Source organism: Hylobates moloch, unplaced genomic scaffold (assembly GCF_009828535.3).
Source record: "Hylobates moloch isolate HMO894 unplaced genomic scaffold, HMol_V3 SCAFFOLD_69, whole genome shotgun sequence".
In the NCBI taxonomy this organism is placed as follows: domain Eukaryota; kingdom Metazoa; phylum Chordata; class Mammalia; order Primates; family Hylobatidae; genus Hylobates; species Hylobates moloch.
The window spans coordinates 166,113-187,389 of record NW_026652344.1 but is presented as its reverse complement, the minus strand read 5'-3'; the positions used below and the strand labels follow the sequence as shown (position 1 = coordinate 187,389).

General features: G+C 44.9%; 1 pseudogene; it reads right to left on the bottom strand.

The window, feature by feature from the left end:
* LOC131382574 (cytospin-B-like) overlaps positions 1-868 on the bottom strand; it is a 109,303-nt pseudogene extending 108,435 nt beyond the window's left edge.
* Between the last annotated feature and the right edge of the window lie 20,409 nt (positions 869-21,277).

Below are 21,277 nucleotides of genomic sequence, written 5' to 3'. Positions count from 1 at the left end.
GACAACACAGTGTCAATGCTTGGTGACAACACAGTGTCAATGCTTGGCAAGGTACTTCTTCTGAATAACCCATTCCTACCCCACAGAATGTCCTTAGGAAGAGTCCTTGTGAACACTCACACAGTCACAGCTGAAGTGTCCCAACTTGTGGCCTCCAAGCCGATGAGGCTGCTTAGAGACAGTGGCAGCAGCATGGCTCACACACAGCACATCTAGCACAAAACAAGAAACATTTGTGGCCGGGTACAGTGATTCACATCTGTAATCCCAGTGCTCTGGGAGACTGATGTGGGACGATCGCTTGAGCCCAGGAGTTTGAGGCTGTGGTGAGTATGGTCAAACCACTGCATTCCAGTCTGGGCAACAGACTGAGACCCTCTCTCTAAAACAACAACAAACAACAAAGCATTTGCTATTTTTCACAGTCACTTACGTTGCTTACTCTTTTCTTCTGTCATCCAGTTTTCAACTTAGTTTAAGAGATTAATGATTGTTTCTTAGGTGACATTCTTCCTGGGAGATTATAGCACACTCAAATGAAAGACTCTTCATAAACCCCAGCCAACACACGGTCAAAAACCTTCCCACAGTCACCCACTGCTGCTGGGTTCTTTAGTGTCCTACACACTCCCGTTCCACATTTCACCTGGGCTTGACCCCACTTATTTTTTAGCTCACTGGTAAGTTGATTACTGTGTAACTTGACAGCCCTGTGCTGTTCCACCTGATCTTCCAGTGCAAACATGGTTTCTTTCATGTCTTTGATCTCTGCATCACTCTCTGATGATGCTTCTTGCAGCTGTAGGCTGGTTCTGTTTAGCTGTTCTGCTTGGTGATTACACATCTCCTTCAGGTATGAATAATCTTTTTCCACTTACAATAAAAGGAAAGTTCCCTGGTCGGTTTAACAACAAAGTTCCCACAGTCATCAGTCCACTACAAGCCAAAGCCCCATCATGACACAATATACCCATGTAACAAACCTGTACATGAACCCCCTCAATCTAAAATAATACATCACAAAAAGCCCCTGGCAAGACAGCAGCAGGCTCATGGACACAGTGGCAAAGACGCCTTTGGCATGTGCTGTTTCTTGCATTATTAGCCTCAGAAACAGCCAAGGCCACGAACAGTCAGAGAAACATGATGTACGCTTCCAAATGGCTGGATTCTGTGCCCCTTCCTACAAGCCAAAGGGAAATCTGCACGCACTTAAATATTCCTCTTTCCTGCTTCCCTGGGAGGCACTGGCCCTGCCTGGTGTGGCCGCCCCACCGCACATCAGCTATGGGGTGGCGCCCTCTGCTGCTGGGCTGTGAACAACGCCCCTGAAGCAAGGCTGATCTTCAATCTCCTTAGCCATGAGATACTTTGCAGTAAGTTACAATGTTTCTTTAGAGACACACACTATGAAGGTGATAGAGAACCATAGTGGAAGGCACAGAGCACTGAAATGTATGCATACCAGAAGCAGAAAAGTGGCACAGTGCAGTCCTTCCACCTGTTCAATTTTCGATTGTTAAATATTTTAAATATGAGGAAACTACCAAGAATAATGATAAACAGGTACCCAGACTTAACAGTAGTTAAATTTTGCCACACTTGCAAAATCTTTTTATTCTAGGAAGAATTTTTTAAAGCTTCAATGTTCCCTCCCACCTCAGAGAGTAATAAGCATTATCCTAAAATTGATACATGGTCATCCCTTGAATGGTTTTTCACTTTTACTATATATGTATGTATCCATGATAACACGTAGTATTGTTCTGGGTGTTTTGAATGTTTTACACAATGTTATACTATATTGTGCTTTTAGAGTGTCGGGTTTGTAACATGGTAATATGCTCTATCCCTCACCATCTTATGCTTATTATGCCCTTGCACCCTGTTTTTAGCTGTGTTTTCAAAATGTATCCATACTGACATACATCCTGCTAGGTGGCTACTTTAGTTGCTGCATAGTATTCCACTGTCTGCAGAAGAAACTATCAACAGAGTAAACAGACAACCCATAGAATGGGAGAAAATATACATTGTTAAGGTATATATTAACAAAGGGAAGCCAGGCAGGTGGCTCAGGACTGTAATCCCAGCCCTTTGGGAGGCCGAGGCGAGTGGATCACCCAAGGTCAGGAGTTTGAGACCAGCCTGGCCAACATGGTGAAATCCCATCTCTACTAAAAAAAATACAAAAAATTGGCCAGTCGCGGTGTCTCACGCCTGTAATCCCAGCACTTTAGGAGGCCGAGGCAGGTGGATCACTTGGTCAGGAGATCGAGACCATCCTGGCCAACATGGTGAAACCCTGTCTCTATCAAAAATACAAAAATTGGCTGGGCATGGCGGCGTGTGCCTATAATCCCAGCTACTTGGGAGGCCAAGGCAGGAGAATTACCTGAACCAGGGAGTCAGAAGTTGCAGTGAGCCGAGATTGCGCCACTGCACTCCAGCCTGGTGACACAGTGAGACTCTCTTAAAAAACAAAAAAACAAAAAATTAGCCAGGTGTGGTAACGGGCACCTGTAACCGCAGCTACTTGGGAGGCTGAGGCAGGAGTATCGCTTGAACCCTGGAGGTGGAGGTTGCAGTGAGCTGAGAGCACGCCATTGCACTCCAGCCTGGGCAACAAGAGTGAAACTCCATCTAAAATAAATAAAAATAAAAAGGAACATAGTGAGAAAATATAACAATTATAAATTTATATAAACCTAACAGCAGGATCCCAAAATATATTTTTAAAAATCGACAGAAGGGAGAAATACTCTTACACTAATATTAGGATATTTCAATACACCACTTTCAATAACAGAACAACCAGATAGATCAATAAGAAAATACAGGACTTGAACAACACTACAAACCAACTGGACACAACAGATACATACACAACACTCCACCCAACAACAGGAGAATACACATTCCTCTCAAGTACACAACACTCCACCCAACAACAGGAGAATACACATTCCTCTCAAGTGCACATGGTACGTTCTCCAGGATAGACCACATGTTAGGCCACAAAACAAACCTTAACACATTCTTAAAAATTTTAAATAATTCAAAGTATCTTTTCTGATCACAATGTTATAAAACTACAAATCAATAACAGAAGGCGAACTGGAAAATTCACACATGTGGAAATTAAACACACTCTTCTTCAACTGGTCAAAGAAGAAATGACAAGGGAAATTTGAAAATATCTTGAGACAAAGGAAAACGAAAAGGCAACATGCCGAAAGTTATGGGATACAACAAAACAATGTGAAGAGGGAAGTTTATGTAAACGCATACGCTGAAAAAGAAGAAACATAACCCGATCATAACCTAATTATACACTTTGAGGAAATAGAAAAAGAAGAGCAAACCAAACCCAAAGCTAGCAGATGGAAATAATGATTACGGAAGAGATAAACAACATACAGATGGAAAAACAATAGAGAAAAATCAACAAAACCAAAAGCTAGCTCTTTAAAAGATCAACAAAATTGGCAACACATTAGCTAGACTAACAAAAAGAGAGAAGACTCAAATTATCAAAATCAGAAATGAAATCTGTTAAGAAAAAGAGAAAACTCAAATTATCAAAATCAGAAAGGAAATTTACTAAGAAAAAGAGAGAAGACTCAAATTATTAAAATCAGAAGTGAAATTGGAAACAGTATTATTTTATGGAAATAAAAAAGATTATAAGAGAATACTATGAACAGCAGTATACCAATAAATTTTATAACCTGGATAAAATGGGCATATTCCTAGAAACACACAATCTACCAAAACTGACACATTAAGAAATAGAAAATCTGAATAGACCCACAACTAGTGAGGAAGTGAGGAGACTGAATCAGTAATAAGAAACCTACCGGCTGGATGTGGTGGCTCACACCTTTTTAATCCTAGCACTTTGGGAAGCTGAGGCGGGTGGATCACCTGATGTCAGGAGTTAGAGACCAGCCTGACCAACATGGAGAAACCCTGTCTCTACCAAAAATACAAAAATTAGCCGGATGTGGTGGCACATGCCTGTAATCCCAGCTACTCAAGAGGTTGAGGCAGGAGAATTGCTTGAACCCGGGAGGCAGAGGTTGCAGTGAGCCGAGATTGTAGCATTGGACTCCAGCCTGAGCAACAAGAGCAAAACTTTGTCAAACAAACAAACAAACAAACAAACACCAATGACAAGCACAAGACCAGACTGCTTTACTAGTGAACCCCACCAAAACATTTAAAGAATCAACTCTAATTCTTCTCAAACTCTTCCCAAAAATCAAAGAGGAGGGAACACTTCCTAACTCATTCTAAAAAGTCAGCATTACACTGATACCAAAGCCCAATGAAGCCATCACAAAAAATTACAGATGCAAATTTGTATTTAGTATTTAGATGCAAAAATTCTCAATAAAATATGAGCAAAGTGAACCCAACAGCATATCCAAGAAATTATTCACCATAAGCAAGTGGAATTTATTCCTGGAGTGCAAAGATGGTTCAACATACAAAAACAATCAGTAAAATGTACCACATTAAAAAAATTAAAAGGCCAGTGACGGTGGCTCATGCCTGTAATCCCAACACTTTGGGAGGCTGAGGCAGGTGGATCATGAGGTCAGGAGATCGAGAGAATCCTGGCTAACATAGTAAAACCCCATGTCTACTAAAAACACAAAAAACTAGCCGGGTGTGGTGGCAGATGCCTGTAGTCCCAGCTACCTGGGAGGCTGAGGCAGGAGAATCGCTTGAACCCAGGAGCCAGAGGTTGCAGTGAGCCAAGATTGCACCACTGCACTCCAGCCTGGGCGACAGAGTGAGACTCCATCTCGAAAAAAAAAAAAAAAAAAAATTAAAGAAAAAACTACGTTCATCTCAGTTGATGCAGAAAAAACAATTTTAAAAATCCAATACTTTTTCATGATAAAAACACAAGAAACTAGGGTAGAAAGTAACTTCCCTATCAGAATAAAGGCCATATTTGAGAATCCCACAGCTAACAACACTCTCAGTGGTGAAAGAGGGAAAGCTTTCCCCTAAAGATCAGGAACAAGATCAGGATGCACACATGCCACTTCTCTTCAACATAGCCAGAGCACTTACACAAGAAAAAGAAAGAAAGGTATAAACATTGGAAAGGAGAGCATAAGATTATCTCTGTTCACAGACAACATAATCTTCTATGTAGAAAACACTAACAATTCCACTCAGTGGGGAAAAGGACAGTCTCTTCAACAAATTACGCTGGAAAAACTGGATATCCATATGCATGAGAATGAAGCTGAATCCTTACCTGACACCATATACAAAAATTAACTCAAAATGGACTACAGGCTAAAACGATAAACATTTTAAAAGAAAACATAGGAGAAAAATTTCCATCAACTGAATTTGGAAATGATACTTTGGATATGGCAACAGAGGCACAGACAATGAAAGAAAAAAATTAGATAAATTGAACTTCATGAAAATTAAAACTTCTTTTAATTTTAATAGGACCAAAGGATACTACTGAGAGAGTAAAAAGACAAGTCACAGAATAGAAGCAAATATTTGCAAATCACATATTTGCTAAGGGATTGATATCCAGAATACATAAAGAACTCCTAAAACTCAACAGTAAGTAGTGTGCAAAATGAAATTAAGGGCTGTAAAAAACAATACTGAATAGGCAAAGTACTTGAGAGTTGTTAGTTGGCTCAAGAAATCTAGAGAGAAGTGGAAGCTCAAAGAACGTGGGTGGTGTCGTGTGTCTGGACTAGACTGTGGGCTTCCTGAGGCTAGGGACTCTGCCATATATACGCATGGTAGGCTCTCTGGCAGTATTTGTCAGGTGGATGCATAGGTGACTAGGACATTCCAACTGGAACACAGGTTGGACCCATACCGCAAATAGTCTTCATTGCTAAGTAAGAGTATCCAGAATATATCAGTATCCAGAATATATTAATATAAAGAATGCTTATAACAGAATAATGAAAAGACAAATTTCAAGAGACATTTTACCAAAAAAGACATATGACTGGACAACAAGTACATGAAAAGATGCTCAACATCATTTGTTACTAGGGAAATGCAAAAACAAACCACACTGAGATACCACCTCACACCCCTTGGGAAGGCTAGAATGAGAAAGATGGTCAATGACAAGTGTCGGTGAAGATGTGGAGAAATTGGAACCCTCGTGCATGAAGTGAATTATAAAATAGTGCAGCTGCTTTGGAAAGCAGTTTGGCAGGTCCTTAAAATGCTAAATGTAGAATTATCATATGACCCAGTAATTCCACTTCTAGGTATCCATCTACTCAAGAGAAATGAAACATGTTCACCCAAAACTTGAACTCAAAAGCTCACGGAGGCATTATTAATAATCACAGTGACCAAAAAGTAGAAACAACCCAAATGTCCATCCACCAATGACTGGATAAGCCACATGATATATCCATAAAGTAGAATGTTATTTAGCCACAAAACTGAAAGAAGTACTGATACCTGCTACAACATGGATGGCCCTTGAAAACATTATGCCAAGTGGAAGAAGCTAGTCACAATATACCACATATTGTATGATTCCATTTATGGAAAACGTCCAAAATAGGCAAAGCTGTAGAGACATAATAAATTAGTGGTAGCCTGGGGTAGGGGAGGAATGAAGATTGACAAGGTTTCTTTTTGGGGTGATCAATATGTTCTAAAATTAGTTAGGGTGATGGTTGCATAACTGTAAATACACTAAAAAACAGACTTGTACACTTTACACAGGTGAACTTTATGGCATGGAAATTACATCTCAAGAAAACTGCTTATTCGAGGGGAGGCAAGAAGGGGGCAGTAGGTGGACAAAGAGGGAAAAAAGACTTTATTGTATCTTTCAATACATTCTGAGTTTCAAACCATCTGACTATAATATCCATTCAAAAGCAAATCTAAAATCAAAGGATCAAACAATTAAAAACAGACTCCTAATTCTCCCCCAATTTGGGCTGGGGAGTGGAGAAGGAGGCAGCTACCACCCACCCTGCCATAGCGTGAAGCAGTGGCTGAGTAAAGTCCGGCAGTGGGGTCCTATGTGACAAGGGCAGCCTTGGGGAGGTCCCAGGGCCCATTCATGGCCTGGAAGCCACCAAAGCCACTGGCCCTGAGGGGGAGATAATGCCCGACTGACCAGATGGCAGATGCCCAACTGACCAGAGGAGCTGTCCGTGCCCTTCCTCCTCTACCACTATCTCGACCTACATAAAGTCCCAGAACCCCCATCAAGCCCAAAGAGGAGCACGAAAACCGTAAGACTGACACCAGCCAGGCGGAACAGAAGCTTGAGGGAGAAGCTCCATTAACAGAAAGGGAAGAAAGGGAATTCCTCTCTGACACTAGCTCTGTGGGCTGGGCTTACACCCTGGACTACCGCAGACTGGGATGCAGCACGGAGACTCTCCCCTGCATCCCAAGACCAGAGAGCAGCCAAGGACTGTGATTCTCAGAGCTCTCGACTGCGCCTGTAGTCCCAGCTACTTGGGAGGCTGAGGCAGGAGAATGGCGTGAACCCAGGAGGCGGAGCTTGCAGTGAGCCAAGATCGCGCCACTGCACTCCAGCCTGGGCGACAGAGCGAGACTCCGTCTCAAAAATAAATAAATAAATAAAACAGAGCTACAAATATTCTAAGCAAAATATCATATGAATGAAGCCACCTATGAAAACAGTAGATCAATACTAAATGGAATATACACCAAAATGCAAGGTCCTTAACATTCAAAATAAATCATGTAAGTCATCCCATTAGCAGAAAAATACAGGAGAAAATAGTAAGATCATTTAGCTGAAAAGTTTTTTAAAGCATTTAATAAAATTTAAAATTGAACCACAAACACACAAAAAAAACTTGAGTAAAATATAAAAAGAGGATGGGCCAGGCGCGATGGTTCACACCTGTAATCCCAGCACTTTGGGAGGCCAAAGTGGGTGGATCACCTGAGGTTGGGAGTTTGAGACCAGCCTGACCAACATGGAGAAACCCCATCTCTACTAAAACTACAAAATTAGCCGAGCATGGTGGCACATGCCTGTAATCCCAGCTACTCAGGGGGCTGAGGCAGGAGAATCACTTGAACCTGGGAGGCAGAGGTTGCGGTGAGCCAAGGTCACGCCACTGCACTCCAGCCTGGGTAACAAGAGTGAAACTCTGTCTCAAAAAAATTAAAAATAATAAAAAAAAAAAAGAAGGCAACTTCTGGCCGGGCATGGTGGCTCACATCTGTAATCCCAACTCTTTGGGAGGCCGAGGCGGGGGGATCACCTGAGGTCAGGAATTCAAGATCAGCCTGGCCAACATGGTAAAACCCCGTCTCTACTAAAAATACAAAAATTAGCCAGGCATGGTGATGGGTGCCCGTAATCCCAGCTACTCAGGAAGCTGAGGCAGGAGAATCGCTTGAACCTGGGAGGTGGAGGTTGCAGTGAGCTGAGATCCAGCCATTGCACTCCAGCCTGGGCAACAAGAGCGAGACCCCATCTCAAAAAAAAAAAAAAAAAAAAAAGCAACTTCCTTAATTTGATGAAATCTGATGAAGTGTAATACTAGCCAATAACAAACAACATAATTAATAGAGAATTGTGGGAAGCTTTTTCCCCCAGTGCAGGACCAGACGAGGATGCCTGCTATCACTCTTTAATCAGTATTGTAGTGGAGAAATAATACAGTAAGAAATAAAAAGGCATTAGAATTAATTTTTAAGCCAAAAAAATTGTCATTATGTGTATACGACACTATTACATGCCTAGACAATCCCTGAAAACCCCAAAACTGTTACAATTAATAACTCACTGGATACATTATTGTTATCAACCAGATTACTATACACTAGTATGAAACCAATAGAAAATAATGATCAAACTAGAAAATAAGTATCTATGACAAAAATGAGCCAATAAAGGATCAATTTGCAGATTTAAGATAAATCCTTCAAATCAATATTAAAAAAGGACCCTACAAAAACACGCACAAAATGAGCAAAGCATATGAAGAAAAGGCACAGAAGCCAATAAACATTTGCTAAACTCTACCTCACATGAAACCCGCCACTGCAAGTTCCGGGTGAGAGGATCCCTGCAGAAACACTGTAGGGCAGGATCCCAGGAGGCAGGACCACTGGCAAAGTGATGGAGTCCCTGCAGTGGGGAGGGTCTCAGGCCCAAGAGGGCCAGGTGGCTCCAGACCTCCTGCTCCAGCTTCCCCTTACTCCCCACACCAGGCATAGCCCCATGTGAGTGCCCCGATGCAGGGAGGATTCTGACTGGCCATGTCTTCTCTGCCACTGTGCAGCCTGCTGAATGGCTGCCTCCTTACCCATTACATCATTCCAGGCTTCCCTTTCATGGGTCACCTTCTCCCTCCCAACACAATGCCAGAATCCACCCCAGGAGGATAGGGACCGGGAACCAAACTGTGGCACCATGAGTGGAGACCCTGGAGGCAGACATGGGTGTAGGCACAGAGTAGAAACATGCTAGGCCTGGCCGACGGGTGACAATCACAGAGGATGGGGACATTCAAGGGCAGACACGGGCTGCAGGCACAGCAGAGAAGACCTGGGCTACAGTCACAGGGGATCCAGACAAAAAGGGAGCTCGCTGGCTACAGCTGCATGGCAGAGAGGCACACCAGGGACCGACATCGGTACAGATGCAGGACAGAGGAGTAGGTGAAGGTTGGTGTGGGCAGGGGGCACAGAGATAAAGACACCCGAAGGCAGATGTGGCTGTAGGCTGAAGGGTGGAGTCACAAGAGTCCTAATGTGGGCTGCATGGACAAGGGCTGGAGACACAGGAAGACAGGCATGGGAAGCAGGCACACTCAATGACAGGCCTCTGCTGCAGTAACAAACAGATGGAGACACTCAACGAGAGACTGGCTGCAGGTACAAACACTGGGGATAGGAGTTTTGGGCATAGTCTCCTGGGAGAAAGGATCCAGAAAAAGGACAGAAATGGGCTGAAGGCACAGGGGAAGGAGACACACGAATGCAGACATGGCCCAAAAAGCATGGATGAAAACACTGACTGTGGACATGGATTAGGGGGACAAAGAATGTAGCAAACAAGCTGTCATGGGCAGAAGCTCAGGGGACAGACAGACAAAAACATCAGAATGGGCTTCAAACACAGGGATTGAGGCACTGGAGGACTGCTACTGCCTGAAGGCTAAGGAGATGGCAACATTCAAGGCAAGCAATGCGCTGCAAGCACACAGGATGGAGACTCACACAGCTGGCACGGGCTGAAGGAGCAAGAAATGGAGACTTCTGACGGGGCATAAAGTGAAGACAGAGGACAGACCAGCTGACAATACACAACGGCAGACGTGGGCTTCAGTCATTACGGGATGGTGATACTGGCGAGAAGATACAGGCTTCAGGCACAACGATGGAGACACACAAGGCCTGGCATGGCTGTAGGAGATACAGGGTGGAGACACTGGGAGGTCAATGCGGCTGCAGACACAGGGTTTGGAAACACCTGACGGAAAATGTGGGCTGTCAGATAAATCCCTGCTTAGAGAGAAATTTACAGCCTTAAGGGAATGTGTTAGAATAGAAAAAAAGGTTGACAATCAATCACTTAAATTTCCTTCTCAAGAATTAAAAACAATCAAAATGAAAGAATGCAGAATTAAAGTAATAAAGAGCAGACATCAATGAAATAGGAAAAAGAATGCAACGGAAACAAATCAAGGATAAAAGTTGGCTTATAAGGCCAGGTGCGGTGGCTTACACCTGTCATCTCAGCACTTTGGGAGGCCGAGGAAGGCAGATCACGAGGTCAGGAGATAAGAGACCATCCTGGCTAACATGGTGAAACCCTGTGTCTACTAAAAATACAAAAAATTAGCTGGGTGTGATGGCGGGCACCTGTAGTCCCAGCTACTCGGGAGGCTGAGGCAGGAGAATCGCGGGAACCCAGGAGGTGGAGCTTGGAGTGAGCCGAGATCCCACCACTGCACTCCAGCCTGGGCAACAGACGGAGACTTCTCAAAAAAAAAAAAAAGTTGGTTTATAAATATTAATATACTTAATAAACCACTAGTGAAACTAATTAAGGCAAAGAGAAAAGACACAAAAGACCAATATCAGGAATCAAAACAGAAGCCTGCTCTACAGAGCAGTATATTAAGACACTACGAGGGTTCTGTGAAATACTTAGGACTACAAGCTTGACAACAGAGATTCAAATAACATCACACTGAAAAGTAAACTTCCTAGGCCGAACACGGTGGCTCACGCCTGTAAACCCAGCACTTTGGGAGGTCGAGGCGGGTGGATTACCTGAGTCCAGGAGTTTGAGACCAGCCTGGCCAACATGCAGAAACCCCGTCTCTACTAAAAAATACAGGCGGGCACGGTGGCTCACACCTGTAATCCCAGCACTTTGGGAGGCTGAGGCAGGTGGATCACGAGGTCAGGAGTTTGAGATCAGCCTGGCCAACATAGTGAAACCCCGTGTCTACTAGAAACACAAAAATTAGCGGTGCATGGTGGCACACACCTGTAATCCCAGCTACTCGGGAGGCTGAGGCTGGAGAAATGCTTGAATCCGGGAGGCGGAAGTTGCAGTGGGCCGAGATCGTGCCACTGCACTCTAGCCTGGGGGACACAGTGAGACTCTGTCCCCCCAAAAATAAATAAACTTACTAAAATGGACACAGAAATAACATAAAACAAGAAAACTCCTACATATACCAAAGGATTTGAATTATTAGAAGTCAAACCAGCCAACAAAAATACTGTTCCACATGGAAAATTCCATACCTAAAGAAATATTCCAAATATTTAAGGAAGAAAAGGAAGAAAACACCTAAATTTCTCAGACTCTTCTAAAGAGAAGTAGTATAGGAAATATCTTTCGGTTTGTTTTGTGAAGCCAGCATTACGTAGGCCCTCTCTTTTATTAACAGAAATACAAATATTCTAAAAAAAATCATACGAATTAAACCACATACGAAAATGTAACACATGGATACCAAGTGGGATATACTAAAAAATTCAGGATTGGTTAACATCCAAAAATAGTTCATGTAAAATATCCTATTTGCAGAAAAATAGGAGAAAAACATGATTTACAGTACATGTAAATGCACTGTACAGCAAGAAAGAAATATGAAATAAAATTAAGGTACAATGACCAGACTAAGAAACAACTATCTGCACTAGAAATGACCCCATAAAGGATTAATTTATAGAATACCTTTTTAAATTCTTCAAATCAAAGTAAGAACACAAATGACCCAACAGAAAAGCCAGCACTGAAAATGAAGACAAAGACGCAAAGGCCAATAAATATTCACAAAACTTCGCTTCACTAACTTATTTCCAGTTCCAGATGACAGGAGGCCCTCAGGGACCCAGGAGGCAGGACCACAGGGAGGTGACAGCACCAGCAGCAGGAGGGCGGGCCTCTGTCTTGGCCCCAGCCGGCCACAGCTCCTGGCGGGCTGCGGGGGCCAGGAAGCCCGAGCAGCCTGGCGCTCCTGGCCCCTGCACACTTCCCTCCCTCCAGGCCGTTCCTCTTTCTCTCTCTCTCTCTGTGCCTTGGGCCCCGTGGGATGCGCTCACATCCAGACTCACCAGGCCCGAGACGTTGGGAGAATGGAGAAGCGCCTGCGAGCCGAAAGTCCTCCAGGAACACCTGAAGGAAGCTTCGCCTGCACCTGGGACACCCTTCCCTGATGCTGGCCTCAAGGCAGGCGCGCCGCACACGCTTCCGGTCCATGACGACCACACCGCAGAGCAGCACGAGACCCGAACCTCCACGAAGAGAAAATGGCGGAATGGGCCTTCGCCTCCCTTTTATTGTGGCTGTGCTCAACCGCTGTATCTTGTAAGCTTGGTTCTGATTGGGTGAGAAGGAACTTTTTTCGACAACTCTTATTGGATAATAGTCTCCATCTCTGAATGGATAATCTTAACTAATCAGAGTTGGAGACTTATCCAATCTGTGTTGTAGTACGAGTCTGCTCTCATCCTATCAGAAAGAGGCTTCCAGGATATGTCATTTGAATACAGACACTATAAAAGGGAGGCAAAGCTCTGCACCTGCCGTGGAGGTTGGGCTCATGTGCTCCTCCGCATTGGAGTTAGCCAATGAGCATGTGCAGAACACTTGCCTCGTAGGCCAGCCGTAGAGAAGGATGTCCCAGGTGCAGGCGAAGTTTTGTTCATGTGTTCCTGGAGGATTTTTCCCGTGGCAAGCGCTTCTCCATCCTCCAGCATCTCAGGCCTGGTGTGTCTGGATGTGACCGCTTCCTATGGGGGCCCCAGGCACTGAAAGATGCAAAGGAGGGTGGATGGAAGGGGAACGTGGGCAGGGCCCAGAGAGTATCAGGTTGCCCGTTTCACCAGGCACCGCTGCTCCGGTGCAAGGCACAGGCCGGCCAGGCCCCCACCCAGCGCCCCTCCTGGGCTCTGGCCCTGGCACCTAGATCCATCCCGCCATTCTCCACAGCTCCACTGCTCCGCAGGCAGGAGCTGCCGGCGTGGAACCTGCGGGCTGCAGTGAGCAGTGGAGGCAGTAGCCGCTGCTCCCTGGATTCCCCGGGATGTTTTTCTTTGGCTTTTTTCTTTTTCTATTTTATTTTAGATTCAGAAGGTACACGTGCTTGTTTGTTATATGTATATCACATGCACAATGGGGGGGTTGAGCTTCTAGCATACCCATCACCCAAATATTGGAGGTTGTACCCAGTAGGTACGTTTTCAATTCTTCCCCCAAATTTTTGAGTCCCCAGAGTGTATTCTCTCCATCTTCATGTCCCTGTGTACCCACTGTTCTCACTTAATACATGAGAACATGCAATATTTGGCTGTTTCTGCATTAATTCACTTAGGATAATGACCTTCAGTTGCATCTGTGTTGCTGCAAAGGACATGATTTTTTTCTTTTTTATGACTGCCTAGTACTTTGTGGTGTACATGTACCACATTTTCTTTATTAGTGAACCGTTGGTGGATACTTACCTTGGTTCCATGACCTTGCTGTTGTAAGTTATGCTGCGATAAACATGGGAGTGCAGTGCCTTTTTATATAATGATTTCTTTCCCTTTGGGTAGACACCCAGTAGTGGGACTGCTGGGTCGAAAGGTAGTTGTACTTTTAGTTATTTGAGATACCTCCCTACTTTTTCCATAGAAGTTGAACTAATTGACATTCGCACCAACAATGTGTGAGCATTCCCATGTCTGGAAGAGTTTTCCTAGGTTTTCTCCTCGGATCTTTATAGTTTTAGGTCTTACATTTAGGCCTTTAATCCATCTTGAGTTAATTTTTGTACAGGTGAGTGATAGGGGTCCAGTTTCATTCTTAAGCATATGGTCAGCCACTATTCCCAGAACCACTTAGTGAATACGGTGTCCTTTCCAGGTTAACTTTTTTGAAGATCCATTGGCTGATTTTCCTAGCATTATTTCTTGAGCAAAATCCTTCAGTAGAATGTTGATGGAAGTAGTCAAAGTGATCACTCATGTATTGTTTCCAATCTTATGGAATAAACATTCTTTACCCACTAACTTAGTTTAGGATGTTTATTGTAGGTTTTCTTAGATGTACTTGACCAGATTGTGGAAGTTCTCTTCAATTTCTAGTTTGGTTAGGGTTTTAATCATATGATGGATTTAGCCAAATGCTTTTTTTCCTGTGTCAATCAGATTATCACATATAAGTCTGGTGGTCAAACCTGTAGACGTGTATAGTCTTATTACACACTGGATCGTGGGTCATTCTTATCTCTGCTTTGCCCATGCAGTGCACCAGCCTCCCTGTGCCCATTGATGGACTGAGAGGAAGATGAGCCCTTAGGATGCCTGCCATGCTCACTGTTAAGGTAGGACTCATCCTTCTCCCATGAGCACCAGTGTTTCTCCTGCCCATCTCTCAGTGGCCATTTCCTATCATTGGCCTGGACATTCTGGCACTTCAGTTCCCCAACTGAAGGTCTTGCCCCACCAAGTTCTTTGCACGGAAGTAGGTCATGCCTACCGGGAACATTTACAGCTCCCCAGACTCCTCCAGGTGGTCAGTACCTCATAATATCACCCAAGCAAGGCACAGAGGGAATCTGCCCAGTTAATAGAGCTTGTGTTCTGAAACCCACCATCTCACCTTTTAACTCACCAATGGCCCTTTCTCAAGGCCAGGGAAAGGAATGAAGGCTCATTGCTAAAAACTGCAACCTCGACAAGGCTGTACTTCCTTTTAGAGTCCCCTTACCCAGCATTTTCATTGTCTTGGAAGAAGTTCAGAATGCTTCTCTCTCTTGGTTTTGTTACTGACCTGGCAGACATGTTCTATTGTGTTTATTTGTGAAGAAGATCAGGTGCAGTTCACCTTCAGATTTGAAGGCTGACAGTACACCATTAGGAGGCATCTGATGGACTACCTCAACAATCCTCTGCTGGCTCAAGGTTGCATTGGCTAGATCTAGCTACCCTCTGACTGCCACCTGATGTCCACTTGTGGCACTATATGGATAATGTCCTTCTGCCCGATAACAAAGAGGGAGAGGTTCAATGGGCCCTCATATTGACAACTAACCACACAACTCAATGGGGATGAGCCATTGTCCCATATGATACAACAGCCTGCCATTTTCATCAAATTTTGGGGCTATATTTACTTATTTTTTTGGATGTAAAATGTTAGTTTTATAGGAAGAATGGAATTTAAAGTGGCATTCTTTAAATGTGGAGTATCCAAGTTCAACAGTCTGTACTCATTGATTTCTTCCAAAAACAGAAAAATTTAAGGGGCAGACCTGAACAAGTCACTAATTACTTGAAGCTATATGGTTTGCAAATGTTTTGCTCTTATTTCAGTACAGTTTCATATAATGAGATGGGATTTTTCCAAAACTGATACACTATAAATCTCAGTGGACATGCTAGTATCCTTTCAATAAATTTGCCTTTCAATAATACGGACAATATCCAAGTATTATATACAGAAGGCTAAGAAACAGAAGAAATTGCCAGACTATATTATTCAAAACATCAAGAAACTGATGTCCGACTAATGTATTCAATCCTTGTTCTGGAGATCAACACTGTGAATGCATGAATTTCTAAGGAAAAAATTTAAAATTATAATTTACTCATATCATAAATTTTGATGTTGAGAAAATTAGTTTTTGGAATATATCTTTGATTTTTGTCACATAATAGAAAAATCTCCAGCATACTAAATAGCATATGACATTATTTATGGCAAAACAAAATGATTCTAATTGATGTTTCCTTTTAAAAATCTAAAGAGTACTCATTCCTTGACCTTTCTGAATTCCCAAATATACTCCCTTAAATTAATAAAATTGAAAATGTAATTGTATCAGGAAAGAACTATTATATTCTTACATTCTTTTCAACATTGTTAAGCTATTGTTACTTTTTTAAAATTTTAGAAGGTTTTTGGAGAACAGGTGGTGTTTGGTTACGTGAATAAGTTCTTTAGTGGTGATTTCTGAGATTTTGGTACACCCATCGCCCGAAGAGTCTATACTGTACCCAACGTGTAGTAGTCTTTTATCCCTCACCCTGCTCCCACCCTTTCCCTGCCAAGTCCAAATTGTGAGGCTATATTTAGAGTAAGGAAGGCAGACAAAATCTACAACCAGTCGGCCTCAGGCTCTTCACCCTCAGGGATCCCATCTCCACCACCAAGACCCAGGGCATCCCTGGTATTTTTGGCTTCTGGGGAAAACATATGCCAAACCTCCAGTAAGTTCCATTTTTCAGGTAATCTATGAGACATCCACCTTCACTCAGGCCCTTCTCCAGAAGAAGCTTTAAGGGCTGACCAGCAGGCAATCCAGGAGGCTCTTCTATTGGTCTTCTGGAGGAAGGATTTGGAGATGTAGGCTTTAGGTTTCAAGGACATCGCTTTTGACACATAGAGGCTTTAGACTACCCAATCCAGGTCTCTTCTTCCAGTGGGCTTTTGGCATAAATCCTGTGTTTAACGTGTTTGACTCTCTTGAGACAGCTGGCTGCAGCTTACCTAGCCCTCTCTGACATGGACACTAACGGGATCCAAGCCCATTACATTAAAAATAGATCCCCATTGTGCCTTGGGTTTGGGATCCTCATCTTTGCAAACTGGGCACCACCGCTGACCATCTCTTGCCAAATGGAAATGGTACTCACAGGACTGAGCCAAGCCCGAACACTTAGGAGTTTCTGCGCCTCATGAGGATTTCAGTCTCTGCTCCTCCAATGTGCCTGAGGAAGACCTCCAATCAACAGCTCCCACTCAGCCTTTGGTTAGTTGGGGCCCTTCCACCAGCTGGGGGGCCATCACATTGTTGCATCAGGCATATGCCTGCTTCACTGATGGCATGCAGAGGTGCCATCTGGGTAGCTACTAGCCATCCTTCTGCTTCAGACACCCCCTTCCAGCTGCAGAGGAAGGGTCACTCAGCTCAGTGGAGAGAAATTACAGCCATTGTCCTGGTTCTACCATCCAAGGCCATCCTGAAATCCACATCTTCACCAATTCTGAGGCCTTTGCTGATGGCTGTGGGTGGCGTCACACTGGATGACCATGACCAGGCACTGGGGTGGGGTTGCTTCCCTTTGGGGGTACATTGCTGATACTTAATAATTGTGCCACTTGTTCACCATGTGTCAGCTCACAGCAGTCACCAAGATGCTGCCTCTCAATATGACCAAAGGCAGACTGCCTTACCCACATCTCTACCCTTATAGCTGAGACTGTGGTACTTGGAGTGGCTGGACCTCCTGGGCACACCTGACTTTGGGACATCTAAGCTAGGCCTGACTGTCAACTTGGATTTGCACATGGGGCTTCCTTGTCCCATCCAGCTCATTTGCTTGGGCCATCCAAGACTGGCTGCTCTGTTGATGAGACATCACTCTTTTTTCTCCCTTAGTCACATTTGGAGAGGTGACTACCCACATGCCAAGTGGCAAGTTGATTTTATTGGCCTACTCCAGCAAGGAGTAGGCCTCACCAGCTATGCTCACTATTGTTGACACTTACTCTAGCCTGCTCCTTGCTTTTCTGTTGATGTTGACAGCCCAGAAGGTCTTCTTCCTACCTCAGTTCTGACCCCTTTGTGGAACCCCCATGTCCTGTCCCCCATGGGACCTGTCGTGGGTTGGGGGGAGGGGGGAGGGATAGCCTTAGAAGATATACCTAATGTAAACGATGAGTTAATGGGTGCAGTACACCAACATGGCACATGTATACATATGTAACAAACCTGCACATTGTGTACATGTACCCTAGAACTTAAAGTATAATAAAATAAATAAATAAATAAAAATAAATCAATAAAAAGAAAAAAATCTCTGAAGGTTTGGAAACAAATTGGATGGAGCAGATAAAGATGAGTGCTAATTTTGACTTCACCCTTAGTCAGTGGCCATAGATGTTCTATTACTCTAATTGTACCCTTTACCTCTTCTAGGACATTTAGAGAGGTCTCCAGGGCTAGTTACCTTGTTATTTCAATGCAGAGAACAGTAAGTACTTCAGGGAACATACATGTGAGTATCAATCATGGGGAAAATACTTGAGAGAGTAAAATGTGAATCTGTACATGAAAAAAAAAAATCAATACTGAGGCCGGGCGAGGCGCTCACGCCTGTAATCCCAGCACTTTGGAAGGCCGGGGCAGGCGGATAGCTCAAGCCGAGGAGCTCCAGACCAGCCTGGGCAACATAGTGAAACCCCATCTCTACAAAAAAAAAAAAAAAAACATAAAAATTAGTCGGAAGTGATGGCACTGCACCTGTAGTCCCAGCTACTTGGGAGGCTGAGGTGGAAGGATCACCTGAGCCCAGGAAGTTTCAGTGAGCTATGATCACACCACTGCACTCCAGTCTGGGCAACAGAGCAAGACCATGTCAAAAAAAAAAAAAAAAGAAAAGAAATGTCTTTCCTTTTTGGAAAGCTTGGATGACCACAAGGGGGTTGAGATTCTAAAAGCCGAGGGAAAGCTTCCCAGGGCCCAGCCTCCCCATACAATTCATAGGACAGGTCTGGAGTGAATGAGGACTACTATATCCATAAAAAGAAAGAGAAAGGAAAGACAAGACAATATTGCCCAATGAGTCAAGCGTGATCGTAGCACAAAGAAGCAGGGCACTCTTCCCCAGAGCAGGCCAGTTCAGAGAGGCGGTCCAGGGCTATGCCCCAGCATGGATCCCACCGTGCTCCTGCGCGGTGTCCCAGGGCCTCCTGGCACCTTCTTATCATCAGCCCGGGGCGAAATGCCAGACCAGATGGTAGGGCATCACTCCATCTCAAAAAAAAAAAAAAAAAAAAGGCCGGGCGCGGTGGCTTACGCTTGTAATCCCAGCACTTTGGGAGGCCGAGGTGGGTGGATCACGAGGTCAGGAGATCGAGACCACGGTGAAACCCCGTCTCTACTACAAATACAAAAAAAATTAGCCGGGCATGGTGGCGGGCGCCTGTAGTCCCAGCTACTCGGAGAGGCTGAGGCAGGAGAATGGCGTGAACCCGGGAGGCGGGGCTTGCAGTGAGCCGAGACTGCGCCACTGCACTCCAGCCTGGGCAACAGAGCAAGATTCCGTCTCAAAAAAAAAAAAAAAAAGAAAATCCAGTCAGGCAAGATGAATGAGCTTGAGAGAGCTGCTGTACAGCAGTGTCCTGTACAGTCAACAATAATGGATTGCACATTAAATATATGTTAAGAAGGCAGATCTCCTACTAAGTGTTCTTACCTCAATAAAAAAATGAAAGAAAAGAAAAAGAAATACTGGTGCTGATGCTGGGCCATCCCTCAATTTTAACGTGGTTGTCCTGGGGTGGGGCCCAGACAGATAGGGTGGACGTAGTGCAACCAGACACTTTTATGGCTGTGCTCTGCACTTAGTAGTAATTACTACTATTTATTGAGCACCTGGGATACTAAGCACTTTGTTGCTGTTTCATTGAGGCTTCCTAGTACCCTGTGAGGTTGTTGTTGTCATCCCCACCTGAGAATCAAGGAAACAAAACGTGAGGCCGTTTTCCTTAGGTCATCCAGCTGGAAGTCACTAGCGCCTGCGTTCAGCCCTGGTCAGCCTAACCCCAAAGCCTATGCTCTAGCTGCTGTGCTGTGGGACTCAGGCTCCTGTGGGACACAGACGTGGGCACCACATGCCCTTTCCTTCCACTTCTCTGTCCTTTAAGTTTTAGGGTCAATAGTGTAACTTTTCCCTGCACCTGTCCACACTGAATGGCCATCATCCAGATGGAAAAGGGGGTGGCTTGTGGCTCAGCATTAAGGAAGAACTTTCTGGCACTCAAAGGAGCTCCATGGTGAGATGGGCAGCCTGGAAAAGCAGAGGGCAACCACCACCATCCCTAAGAACCCACCACCCCTTGGGCACCCACCCCCATCCCTGCACATCCCCCACAATCCTTGGGCACACATCACCGTCTCTGGGAATCTACCACTATCCTTGGGCACTTACCACCTTACCTGCACACTGACCACCATCCCTACACACTCACCTCTGCCTCTGGGCACCCACCGCCATTCCTGAACATCTACCACCATCCCTGGGCACCCACCACCACCATCCCTGCACATCCACCACCATCCTAGGGCACCTGCTACCGTCCCTGGGCACCCACTTCCATCCATGCACACCCATCACTGTACCTGGGCACCCGCCACCATCCCTGCACACCCACCACCATCCTAGGGCACCCACTACCATCCCTGGGTACCCACTACCGTCCCTGCACACCCACCACTGTGCCTGGACACCTACCACCATCCCTGCATATCTGCCACCATCTCTGGGCACCCACTTCCATCCCTGCACATCCATCACTGTTCTTGCACACCCACCACTGTCCCTGGGCATATCCACCACTATTTCTGGGCACCGACCACCATCCCTGCACATCTATCACCATCCCTGGGCACCCACCATCATCCCTGTGCACCCGCTACCATCCCTGCACACACACCACCATCTCTGGGCACCCACTACCATCCTTGCACACGCACCACTGTCCTTGCACACCTGCTACCATCCCTGGGCACCCATCACCATCTCTGTACATCCATCACCATCCCTGGGTGTCCACCACTATCCCTGGATAATCATCTGAAAGATCTGTTGGGAGAGGAAGTGTCATCCCTCAGTGTAGTGTGTGTGTGTGTGTGTGTGTGTGCGCGCGCGCGCGCGCATGTGTGTGTGTGTGCTTGTGTGTACGTGTGGGGGGGGCAGAGGTGTGCAAGGGGGCTGGATTAGATATCCTGCTCTGCCT